General features: G+C 34.6%; 1 pseudogene; it reads right to left on the reverse strand.

Moving 5' to 3' along the window:
* Nucleotides 1-1093: 1093 nt before the first annotated feature.
* LOC112189481 lies at nt 1094-3773 on the reverse strand (annotated as a pseudogene).
* Nucleotides 3774-14063: the final 10290 nt, after the last annotated feature.

Below are 14063 nucleotides of genomic sequence, written 5' to 3' on the forward strand. Positions count from 1 at the left end.
CAATAGACATAAAAAAAAATTTTAAAAAAAAGAAAAAGAAAAAGAAGCACCTAAGTCCTAACAAACAGGGTTACGAAACAAACAGGATTACGAGGAGACTCATAATTAAGCAGGAAAAGGATATACAAAAAAACCATCTCAATCAACATTATGCTTTCTGTTTGATCTTCGTATGCAGAGTGTAGATAAAAACTTCAAAAAAGTAAGTAATTCCAACCAACTTAAAATATGTAATGTCAAAATGTACACTCACTCAACCATCTGGAAAAGTTCAATATCTTGAAGTAAAGATACATCGTAGATCTACTTAATGATCCATCAGCAACATACTAATATATACACGACGGAGATTCAGATTCTACCACTGCCAAATTAGCTAGGATTAAAGCCTTAAACTCAGTTAAGAAATTAGCTAAAGCTTTAGCCTTTAGGTTTCGCGGATAAAAAGTTCAATACTTTTAAGGATAAACATATATAAGATTGTAAATTATGAGCAAACCTCAGATCACAGTCCACAAGCTGCTGCTCACTAAGACTCACAAGCTCCCCTGTTGTCAAATAATGATCTCCTTCCAGTGCAAGCTCCCCTTATCTACAAGTAATAAATCATCCTAGTATGTGATTCTTGTTCCTTCAATCAGTGTGAATTGATCGAGGTAAAACAATATTATGCTGTGTAATTTGGTAGGAAAAGAATAAGGAGTGATCTTTGGCACTGATGAGTGCATGAACAATCAAAGGATGCATAGGTCAAAACTTAAACAAAATAGAAGTCAAAAAGCTTAAGAATAAACAATGAACGCCAACTTAATTGAGAATATATGATATATAATATGAAATAATCACAAACAAAAAAGAAACCAATTCTTTCTCTCTACTCCTATTCTAGTTCAAATGGGCGTGTCAAGTCCTAAACCGATAATGTCACTGAGAATTAACCCACCAAAATACCAAATCACCCAAACTACACCAATATCCGAAAACCCAAAATGCAGGTGTGGGAATGTAAACTGACCTTGTGGAAGTTGAGACTCCAACCTAAAATGTGGAACCGAAATATGGCAGCACTATAGTGGAATGGACAAGTGTGAGTCTATTTCTCCAATGCCCTCTTTCGACCTCGAGACCAACTAGATAGAAACATGCTGAAATTTGGATGGACAAGTGTGAGTTTCCCAGCCGCTTCTTGTTTTGAGAGCTTGTCCCGAAGCTCTCTTAGTTTAGCCTTCTTTAAATTCAAGACCCCAAGAAACTAGAAAAAGGGAAGAAGTCAGTCAAGGTCTTCAAGACAAAATTGCAGAAAACTACTCAAAATTGCATAAAACTACTCAAAGTATTTGATTCCCAGAAAAAACAATAATTCCAGCCAATTAAATGTTTGATCAAATTGTAATTCTGACGCACATTTGGAAGAGTTAAGTAATTAGTTCAAAACCAAGGAATATTTACCAAACAATTTCTCCTAGTGCTTAAGTATCCTATCCATCCAACTCGGCAGACATGAAGAAGTCTTTAACTTCAATGATTATAAAAGAGTAAAAAAGAAATTGACAAGACAACAGCTCAACGTAATATCTTCAACATGGCACCAAATGCAGCATTAGGGTTTTCATCTACAAGCATTATTTATCATCTGATTAAACACTAGACTCAGAACCATTGCCAGAACATTCTTCATGACTCATGTGGGAAAACAAGTTTCGTGATGATGTGGTGATTTTTAGCTGTTTTATATGGCAGGAGAAGTTTGAAGCTCTATATATATATATATATAATAAATAAACATTTTGAAAACACACAGAGAGAAATCAATGAACAAATCATAGATATGAAAAACTTAAGCTACACCTTTGCATAAACTGCGGATTCAAACTCCATCTTCTCATTGGCAATCTTTTCACTCTGTGTTAGACACTTCTCAGCTTCCACTTTCAACCTTTCAAATGATTTGAGTTTTTCTCACAACTTCTTCCTATACAGACAGACATACACTAGCATGAATGAGACAAACAAAACAGTTGCACTCTCAAATGTACAAGCAGTACAACACTGACTCGAATATGAAAGAACTTCACAAACAGAAGAAACTTCAATTAGTTACTTCTTAAGAGTTTGCCACACCAGGAGCCAACTTAGTATATTGATTCTTATCACTATCCCCATGACTGGTGAGAGATATTCTCCAAAGTATCATGTTACATGAAGAGAAGTCGTCAACTACTAACAAAAAAATCTCCTTTATGATTGATCATGCCACCTCTTCCCAGGAAAATTGGGTGTCTATATTTAAGCTTTTGTTGAAACATTTAGCTCCTAGGCAATATAAATCAGCATATCTGAGGTTAACAAACTCAGTCTAATGTAGCATACTAGCATTAACTTCTCCCCTAAACCCGATGCATCATAAGTAACGTCAAATAGGCACAACTTTATGCCCTTTATAACAATGTTTGCGAAACTATCAGTCTGCACACACACACATACACACGCATGCGGGTGACATGGTGGAAGACCCAAATGGGTTTCCTCATAAACAAAAAATTCTTCACAAAACTTAGATGAGACATCAAATTCTAAATTTTCAAAAGGAAAGTTTAAGTTTTTGAATTCTAATTCAATCTTATTTGTCTACCTGCCCACATCACATTCATAAAACACACTTAGAACAACATTATGAAATGAATACCATAAGCTCAACAATGACTATGCAAACACTTACACTTAGCCCAACATTTGCATCCATCAGAAAATCCAACACTGTAGCTGTTGTTTCCTTACTGTTAGGGGATGGTTGACACTTCCACCACCATTCTAGCTTCGTCCCTTCCTTCTCAAAAGTCCATGACAACTGCCACACAAATAATCACCACAAAAAATTTAAACTTTCCCAAAAATAATCTCAAAGTCTCAATCTTTTTTATTTGATTTGTGAGCACTCACGCTTCTGTGGCCATTGCCAGCGTCAGTGAATCCGTAGACCGAATCAGAGTGCTGAAACCCTATATAGCGCTCGGCTAATAAGAAGTACTCCGATTCTGGCTGGTCCCACTGGGCGGCTCGGTCTCTAACTGTGTCTTCGGAGGCATGGCAGACCCAGGCGTTGAGGCCGTCGGTGATGGAGAGGTCGAAGCGGGACTCCAACCATGTGCCCTTGACGAAGATGGGTTTGTGTGGTTGATTGAGATCTCCCCGATCGCCATCAGGAAGCCTATTGATCACCCATGAATTCTAGTTTTTCAGTTTGCCCCTAAACCCCAGCCGTCAGCCGAGCACTCAGACACATTTCTTCTGTCCTTTAGGGATTTTTGTTTTGTTACTCTTTTCACTGATTTTTCATTTTTATCTTTGGGCGCATTTTTGTACAACAATATTGCCGCTTGAACTTGCAAATGTCCCGCTTTTTATTATTATGTTTTCGACAACCGCCTTCTCTAATTCTTTTTCTTACCTCAACAATATAAAAATATAATGTTTAGGTTTAGGATATAGGGTTTAGGGTTTAGGGTTTAGAGTTTAGAGTTTAGGGTTTATGATTAAGAGTTTAGGGATTAGGGGTTAGGTTTTAAGGCTAATGTTATGATAATGGCTAACTAAATGATTATTTTGTAAAAGGTTTTGCATATACAATCTATGTATGAAGATCTAAATATTTTGCATGAATAATCTATGTATAAAGATCTAAAGTTTGAACGGTTAGATTCTCAAAATTAAACTGCATACTGTGTAGCATCTAGAGTACAACCCCTTATGCAATCATATTTCACGGTCGTCATGCCATCTGTCAACCAAGAGGACATACAAGTGACGACGGTTGACCAATTCGATCAAAATATGGTGAAATCGGCTAAATTTTTTACCACACTTATAATTTATTGTAGTAATCTCATCCAACGGTCGGTTTTCCCATTTTATTTTAATTGATAGTGGTTGCTCTTTGAAGTCTATGATATATAAATATAAGTTTATAAGAGTAACTAAGTTTGACATAGTTGATCGAATTCGAAACGAGAACCAAATTGGATGGATTTTTTACAACCACCATAAAACATTACAATCTCTCCATCAAGCGGTTGGTTTCTCCAAATTCATTTTCCACTTCATGGTTGCTTTAGAATGAACCTCAACAATTTAAATGCAATGTATAAGTCAATACAACTTTAGGAGGCAAATTGATATAGGCCAACGTCTTTATAATTAAAATTGAAATTTTTATCTTATGTCCACGCACATCGATCGATGGAATATTTACAGACGTGATGTAAAAAATAAACACGTTTTGCAGTCGTCATGCCATCGGTCAACCAAGAAGACATACAAGTGACGACGGTTGACCAATTCGATCGGATTTGAAAATACGGTGAAATTGGCTAAATTTTTTACCACATTCATAATTTATTATAATAATCTCATCCAACGGTCAGTTTTCTCATTTTCTTTGAATTGATAGAGGTTGCTCTTTGGAGTGTATGATATATAAATAAAAATTAGAATCTTTAAAGATTTATTTGTAAATAAAGCCCGCAAGTCCTGGCCCAACAAAGCCCGCAAGGCCCGCTTTATATGGACGGGCTTGGATCCTTCGATTTACAATAAAGCCAGGCTTGCCCCGATCCGTTATTATTTAAAAATGTAGTAAGGCCTGGCCTAACTCGTTGATGAGGCCTAATGCAAAGCACTTTGTATAACACAGACTTTTAGCGAGGAAATCATACTTTTATCACCATTGAATTTGATGGGTTTTACATAATTTTTCGCCAAACTAATAATGACGAAATCGTTATTTCCTCACTAATTGCTTCTTTTGACGAGGAAATAGTTCCTCGTAAAACACGGACTTTTAGAGAGGAACCAAACTTTTGTGTCATTGAGTTTGGCGGGTTTTACATAATTTTTCGCCAAACAAATAACGACGAGATCATTATTTCCTCACTAATTGTTTATTTTGGCGAGGAAATAGTTCATCGTAAAACACGGACTTTTAGCGACGAAACCATACTTTTGTCGCCATTGAATTTGGCGGGTTTTACATAATTTTCCCCCAAACTAATAACGACGAAATCATTATTTCCTCCCTAATTGGTTCTTTTGACGAGGAAATAGTTCCTCATAAAACACGGACATTTAGCGACGAAACCATACTTTTGTTGCCATTGAATTTGGCGGGTTTTACAAAATTTTCCGCCGAACTAATAGCGACAAAATCGTTATTTCCTAGCTAATTGTTTCTTTTGACGAGAAAATAGTTCCTCGTAAAACACTGACTTTTAGCGAGAAAACCATATTTTTGTCGCCATTGAATATGGCAGGTCTTACATAATTTTCCACTAAACAAATAACGACGAAATCGTTATTTCCTCGCCAATTGCTTCTTTTGACGAGGAAATAGTTCCTCGTAAAATTCAGACTTTTAGCGAGGAAACCATAGTTTTATCGCCTTTGAATTTGACGAGTTTTACATAATTTTCCGCCAAACTAATAACAACGAAATCATTATTTCCTTGTTGAAAGTCGTTTTCGCGATGAAAAAATTCCTCACTTGAGTCTCATATTTCCTCGCTAATAACATGATGATTTAGGAGACCAAACTATGGTCACCTTTAGTGATGAACCGAAACATTCGTCGTAGAAAGTGGTGTATAGTGAGGAAAATATGTTTCTCGCAAAAAACGTAATGACATTTAGTGAGGAATCGAAATATTCCTCGTAAAAAGTGACATTTACTGAGGAAAATAAATTCCTCGTAAAAAAATTGGTCGCTAAAAAGACTTTCTGTTGTAGTGATAATTTCGATATGAAAAACTCGTTGACAATTGATACTATTTAAGGAGATTCAAGCTCTCTGGAGAACAATTGCTGGTGCACCAGAAATCTCTTGACTTGTCCCCTATAGGATACAACAACCCAACAATAAGTTGTATGGCTCACACCAATTTACATAAATTGGAGGAACCCAAAGCTCCACACAAAAAAAAACCTTTCTTTGGCCAAAAAACACACAAGACACTTTGAAGGGTTTTGGAAAGAAAGTTGATGGGTGAATAGCAGTGTTTCGTACATAAAAGTAAGGATATATTTGAGCATGCAACAAATTGTACTATTTATAGACTCTTAGGACACTCCCTACAATTAATAGGACAGTAACCAAAGACCATAGGTCACAAAAAATTAAAAACCCAAAATAAATCACCATGAGTGACAAATAAAATTTAAAATAAATTATTAATTTAAACACACAAAATTCAGAATTTAAACACAAAATAAATTTGCCCAAATTTAAATTCAATAATAAATAAAATATTAAAATGTTACAACATTCCCCCACTCATTTTAATATTTTAAAACAAGTATAAACCAAAGTTACCAGCCAAAAATGAACCATTATGCGTCGTGAATGTGTGCTCTACATTGAACCTTCAAATAGTGAAATAGCAAACCCTACTCCAGAGTTGATAGTGGTCTCAGACTTGAACTACAACTACGTAAAGGAAAATAAGAACTACTGCTCACATATTATTCAGGTGTTAATTTGAGCTTTATTAGCCAGCACGTTACGACCTTGTGCTTATCCTAGTTTTCATAAGTGCATTTCAAGAATAAGCCCAATTCTCATAGAGAGCGGCCCCACTCTCACACTCATATGGGTAAATTCCGTCAAGAATGCTCTTGTAACTATGACATCCCACTCATATGAGCTACATATATTTATTAAGAGTTTTAAATGAACTCAACCTTCATATACGTTACAAGATTAATGCACTTACATCATAGGGATGAGTAAGAAATAATAGTGCATTTTTCTTATAGCCACCTTATGATTCATTTTTCCTATTGAACCCAATTTTTAGGATCTCTAATCACCGGGTTGGGTGTCCTCATATATGGCTCATGATGATATGGGCTTCAATCTCATCCCCCTCGATGTACTCCAGACCTTTTCTCTTGCCAAGTCCTTAGTTAAAGGATCTGCAAGATTATCATATGATTTAACATAATCCACATTAATAATTCCATTACTCAAATATGATCTCACAGTATTGTGTTTTCTTCTTATAGGTTTGGATTTACCGTTATAATAACGGTTATTTACTCTACAATAGCTGCAGTGCCATCACAATGAATCAATATAGGTGGTATAGGTTTTTCCCACAAGGAAATTTCATGCAATAAATCTCTTAACTAATTTGCTTCTTCACTTGCTGAACCTAAAGCAATAAGTTCAGCTTCCATGGTTGAATTAGAGATTATTGTTTGCTTCTTTGAGTTCCAACAAATAACATATCCACCTAATGTAAAAATATAACCAGTGGTGGAGAGAGAATCATCTGACAGAGTATTCCAATCGACATCACAAAAGCCTTCAAGTACAACAAGATATTTTTTATAAAATAATCCATAATTTTTAGTACCAAGCAAATATTTCATAACACTCTCAATTGCATGCCAATGTTCTTTACCTAGTTTACTTGTGAACCTGCTAAGTACTCCAACTGCATATGCAATGTCAGCACAAACTACTAATTATGCTAGCATATTCCTTTTGATTAATCACATCATTTTCACTCTCAACAAGAATAAATGAACACTAGAATCAAAAGGAGCAGACACATGCTTGTGGCCAACATAATCATATTTCTTCAAAATTTTCTCAATATAATGTGACTAATCAAGAAAAATACCATCACATGTTTTTGTTATTTTTATGTCCAAAAATAACATTAGCTTCACCAAGATCTTTCATATCAAAATTGCTCTTAAGCATAATTTTTGTCTCATTAATTACATGCAAATTTGAGCCAAAATTAACAGATCATCCACATAGAGACTAATAATAACATGTGAATTTTCCCAAGATTTATAATATATGCACTTGTCACATTCATTTGATTTATAACAATTTTCAATCACGCAGGAATCAAATTTTTCATGCTACTGTTTAGGAGCTAAGTCTGCTTTAGACCATAAAGAGATTTAGATACCTGACATATCTTGTGCTCTTGACCAGGTTCTATAAAACCTTCTCGTTGGTCCATATAGACCTCTTCCTCTAAATCACCATTTAGAAAAGCTGTTTTCACATCCATTTGATAAATAATCAAATCATGAATTGTAGCAATAGCAATCAATAATGTAATGGATGTAATCCTTGTAACTGGAGAAAAAGTATCAAAAAAGTCTAGATCAACTTTTTGCTTAAGCCTTTAGCAACAAGTCTAGCTTTATATTTGTCTATACTTCCATCCGGTTTGAAATTTTTTCTAAGGTCTCATTTACACTCAATGGTTTTAAAGCCTATTGGTAAATCTACTAATTTCAAAGTATTATTAGAAATTAGAGACTCCATTTCATTATTCACAGCCTCTAGGGCTGGGCACGGGCCAGGTCCAACTAAAATTTTACTGGGCCTGGGACATGCCCGTTTTTTACGGTTTGGGCCCAAAGCCTGTTTTGGCACCAACAGGGACTGTCCTGTTACATTTCGGGCTGGGCTTCCGGGCCCAACTCCGTTTCTCCCAACTTTGAAGCTCGAGATGGCCTATGATGTGCTACTGATTTGCAAAAGCGTCAGATCTACAACTTGTACGGCGAGGAGGAACTGAATGACATTGAGTTTGATTTGTTGGTGCCGCCGCCGAGGAGGTGGAGCTGGTGAAACACAGAAAGGGTTCATCTGCACAATTGATTGTCACCCAAATCAATTACATTGGTGAGGAAGAAGAAAGATCCCAAAATCCAAAAAATAAAAAGAAACTGTTGGATGCGTTGATTGGTCCATCAAGGGGCCATGTGAGTTGAGAGTTCAAACAATACTAATAGTAATTATAGTAATCAAACTTCAAACCTACTCAATTGTAATGGCGGTGGCGGCGGGAGTAAGATCATGAGAGAGAGAGAGAGAGCGAGAGAGAGAGAGAGAGACCATGATTGAGAGTTTTATAGAAGCCAACGCAGGTACAGAGTAACCGATAGCTGTTGGCGTCTTCGCTATGGCGGATATGGCGGAGGAGAAGTAGGATAAAGTTTCTAGAAAATTGCATCTGGTGATGATAAAGTTTCATGTAAAGAAATAAGATTTTCCTCAATATTATAAACATAATAGTCAGGGCCAAATTTTCCTCAATATTATAAACATAATAGGATTTTTCAACTCTAGCTCTCTTACTTCTCTTAGGTTTAGTTTTATAAGTTTTTTGCATACGTAAATTAGAAGAAGAAGAAGAACTAGGTTGGGTAAAAACATTTTCTCTAGATTCTTGACCCCCGCTATTTTTTATTTATTTAAAAGAACATTTTTCTTCATAAAAAATTGCATCACCAGATTCAATCACAACATGATTTTCAACATTAAGAAATCTATAGGTTGTACTATTTAAAGCATATCCAACGAAGACACAAATAGTAGCTCTAGCACCCAATTTAGGTCTTTTAGGGTCAGTTAACCTCACAAAGACTAGACAACCCCAAACTCTAAGATAACCCAAATTTGGTTTGTGTCCCTTCCACACCTCAAAAGGTGTAACTTTTGTATTTTTATGTGGCACTCTATTCAACACAAAACAAGCAGTTAAAACTGCTTCACCCCAAAGATTAGAGGAAGCACTTGAATCAATTAACATGACATTTGTTAACTCAATCAAAGTTTTATTTTTTCTTTCTGCCACACCATTAGATGCAGGTGAATAAGGTGGAGTAACTTCATGAATCACTCCTAAAGATTGAACAAAAGAATTGAATTCAGAAAAATCATATTCTCTCTCTCTATCACTTCAGAGCCTTTTAATTTTTCTATCAAACTGATTTTCAACCTCAAAAGGAGGAACTCTTTAAATTTGGCAAAACCATCACTTTTATTTTTCAACAGATAGACATAAGCATATTTAGAATAATCATCAATAAAAGTGATAAAATACATGTTACCTCCATGAGTTAATCGCCCTCAAATTCACACAAGTCTGTATGAATTAATTCCAATAGCTCGGTATGCCTTTCAATATTTTTATGAGGTCTTATAGTAATTTTTGCTTTACTACAAGTCTCATATTTTTTAAAATCTTTTTGCACTGAAGGAATTAAACCCAAGCTATTCATGATTCTCACATATCTACTATTTATATGACATAAATGTTCATGCCAAAAATTCAAAGATGAGAGCATATAAATTAAAATAGATGCCTCATTATTATTCTCAACATTCAATTTGAACATGTCATCACAAGCATAACCTTTGTCCACAAATACACCTTTATTGGTGATCACATATTGGTTAGATTCCATAGTTTGTTTAAAACCAGATTTATTTTGAAGATAACTAGACATCAAAATTTTCCTCATGAAAGGTGTACATAACACATCTTTCAAAGTTAGCATCTTACCATAAGTAAATTTGAGCTCTACCTCACCATTTTCAAGCACATGAGTAGTATGTGAATCTCCAAGCATAATTGTTTTGGGCTCTTTAAAAGAAGTGTATTTTTTGAACCAATCTTTATCATAACAGATATGCCTATTAGTACCACAATCTACCCACCATCCTTCAACACTTTGAACCATATTTACATCAGTTATCATTGCCACACATGGTTTCTCAGTGACGTCAGCTTGAGGAACAGTCTCACCTTTTCAGTAATAGCAATTTCGAGCATTGTGCCCACTTTTGCCACAAAATTAACAACAAGTATATTGTTGCTTATTTTCTGAGGAGGATAGTGGTTCTTATTCACATAGCTTGGTTTCCCTTCATTCCGTTGGTGAGGTTTACCGACTTTTTTCATATTTTCTTCTTTGGCTGCATATGAGAATTTTTATGAAAATGACCATTGGGCATATTATTATTGGAAGATACAAAATTTACCTTGGAGGTGTCATTGTTTGTATCTTGCATAAGAACATCTTGATCTCTTGCTTCCTCCCCAACGCAGATGCGAGTGGTCAAAGTCTCTAAGGAAATCTCCTTTTGTTTGTGACGCATGGATTTTTGGAACTCTCTCCATGTTAATCTACAAAACTTCTCAATATTTCTTTAAATAACAGTGAGTAGTTCATTATAATTATAAACATTATATGAGAAATAAGTCAAGAGATAAAAAAGAATAGTTATACTCATCCTTCTCAAGTTAAGATTTCCCATATTGTCGAACGGTTTCTCTTGTGCATGCTCCATCTTCGTTTTTGAATCTCCTTAAAATTGTTGGTGAAATTATAATAAAATTATAATTTCTATATGAGAAACTCGTTGACAATACGCTGAGGCGCAGATATCTCGCTCTCTTTAAGGAGATTCAAGCCCTCTGCGGAACAATGCCGGTGCACCAGAAATATCTTGACTTGTCCCCTCCAGGATACAACAGCCCAATAACAAGTTGTACGGCTCACACCAATCTGCACAAATTAGAGGAATCCAAAACTCCACTAAAAGAACACCTTTCTTTGGCCAAAAACATACACAAAACACTTTGGGGGATTTTAGAAAGAAAGTTGATGGGTGAATAGTAGTGTTTCGTAATAGTATTACGTAAAAGTAAGGACATATTTGAGCATGCAACAAATGGTGCTATTTATAGGCTCTTAGGACACTCCTTACAATTAATAGGGTAGTGACCAAATGTCATGGTTACAAAAAATTAAAAACCCAAAATAAATCACCATGAGTTACAAATAAAATTCAAAATAAATTCTGAATTTAAACACAAAAATGAATTCAGAATTTAAACACAAAATAAATTCACCCAAATTTAATTACAATAATAAATAAAATATTAAAATGTTATAGCACCATATATTATACGAAGCTGTGAAGTGACATGAGGATGTAGGTCACCTTGACATTAATTGGGTTTATGCATTTCATTTTGTTAGTGGTGATATGATGAGATAAGCAATTTCATGTAATAATGTGTCGAACTCTAATCTATATGAATGAACACAAACTATCTGAATCTTTATTATATGATAGATAATGAATGCGATAAATTTTTTACATAATTTGTACATATTGTACAAAGATGTAGGTTATGACAAGGAAGCAGGTTATCATTTAACAAATGATTGGGGTTACGCTTTCATTTTGTTAGTGAGCAGTGGCAGAGTCAAAATTTTAAGCCTACTGGTGCATTGAACTGGTGCACATGCACATTATTAATATCCAAACATAAAAAATATCTAAATAAAACTTCTATATATTAAAATGGTGATTGTTCTCGACGATCATATTTTTAAAATCGTTACAAAGCAGTCTTCTTATTTTATTTTTGTTTTAAATGTCTTTCTTAATAAATGAAATCAAACAATGAAGTATCAACTCGCAACAATATTTGATTTTTGTTTTAAATGTATTAAATAAAGAAAATATTTTATAATTAATTAATCCATTCATAATTTCAAAAATACAACATATCAAAAATTATAGACTAACTAATATCAAAACATAAAAAATATTTTAATGAAATTTCTATCTATTGAAATGGTGATTGTTCTCGATGAGATTTCATATTTTAAAATCAAAATAGTATTCTTATTTATACTAGTAAAATGTCTTTCTCAGTAAATCAAAATCAAACAATCAAGTATCAACTCGCAACATCAGTGAGTCATGACCTGTTGGTTAGCTAGCCTAACTAACACCATGGTGGTCATGTGTTCAAACCTCACTGACACGAGGGTGGGGTATGGTGGGTGGGGAGTTACACTGTCGTCTAGAATAAAAAACAAATAAAAGTATCAACTTGCAACAAGATTTGATTTTTCTTTTAAAATGTATTAAATAAAGAAAATATTTTATAATTAATTAATCCATTCATAAGTTCAAAAATACAACATACCAGAAATTATAGACTCCTCTTGTAGGTTATGTTAAGTTGAATATTGATGGTGCTTTTATGGTAGCTTCGGGTACCGGAGGCATTGGGTTGGTGCTCCGAGACTGCACGGGGCAGTTTCTGGCTGCTAAGGGCAGGCAGGTGATGGGATTAGTATCAACAGAGCACGCTGAACTTCTAGCATGTAAAGAGGCTTTGGAGTGGATCATGGAACGAGCTCTACAACCTGCAATTGTGGAGACTGATTAATTGGTCATAAAATAACAGCTTTCTAAGTCTGGAGTCAATCTTTCAAGACTGGGAAGGATCTATGATGACTTAGGTGTGTTGCTAGGGGCTCTACCTAATGACAGGATTATGCATACAAGGAGGGAAGCCAACAAAGGAGCCCACCTCATGGCAGCAAAGGCGTCTACTATGAACCAACCTATTTTCTTTTCTTCTATTCCATCTTTTCTTCATGATGTTATTGATCATGAACTATGTACTCACTAGTTACTTATCCGTTCAATAAAGTTTGACTCCATTTACCTCAAAAAAAAAAAAGTAACTAACATTAAATAATTAAAATAAAAGATTTGATTTTTCTTTTAAATATATTAAATAAGGAAATATTTTGTAATTAATCAATTCATTCATAATTTCAAAAATACAACATACCAAAAATTATAGACTAACTAATATCAAAACATAAAAAATATCGTAATGAAATTTCTATTTATTAATATGGTGATTGTTCTCTACCAGATTTCATATTTTAAAATCGTTTCAAAATAGTCTTCTTATTTATACTTGTAAAATATCTTTCTTAGTTTATTTTTTTTATTTTTTTTAAAAAGTATATTGACAGCATTAGATTCAATAGCCATAAAGGGCTAGAGTCTACCATGTACTTGAATAGGATACGGACAAATCCCGAACTCTATCAAGCAAATGCAAACTCATTACAAGTCTGTTTTGAGCTCACTATAAAGCGAGCTAATAAAATAAAGAACTACTCCGTGTCTCCTAGGGCAAAATCATAAATTAGCCTCCCATTAGCCAGGCACGCAATTGTGGTACCAACAGAAAGCCACTTCCCAGCAAACAAATAAGAGCAATTCCTCATCCATAACCCGCTTGACAACCAATCTTATTTCAGATAATTACCAACTCACGTAAAAGTCATGATCCGAAACTATTGGTCCTGGACCATAAGTCGACCTAAAGCCCAAGAAGGTCCATATTTCAGATCAGGCCCACTCTCATCAC

The sequence above is a fragment of the Rosa chinensis genome, chromosome 2 (genome assembly GCF_002994745.2).
Source record: "Rosa chinensis cultivar Old Blush chromosome 2, RchiOBHm-V2, whole genome shotgun sequence".
Classification (NCBI taxonomy): domain Eukaryota; kingdom Viridiplantae; phylum Streptophyta; class Magnoliopsida; order Rosales; family Rosaceae; genus Rosa; species Rosa chinensis.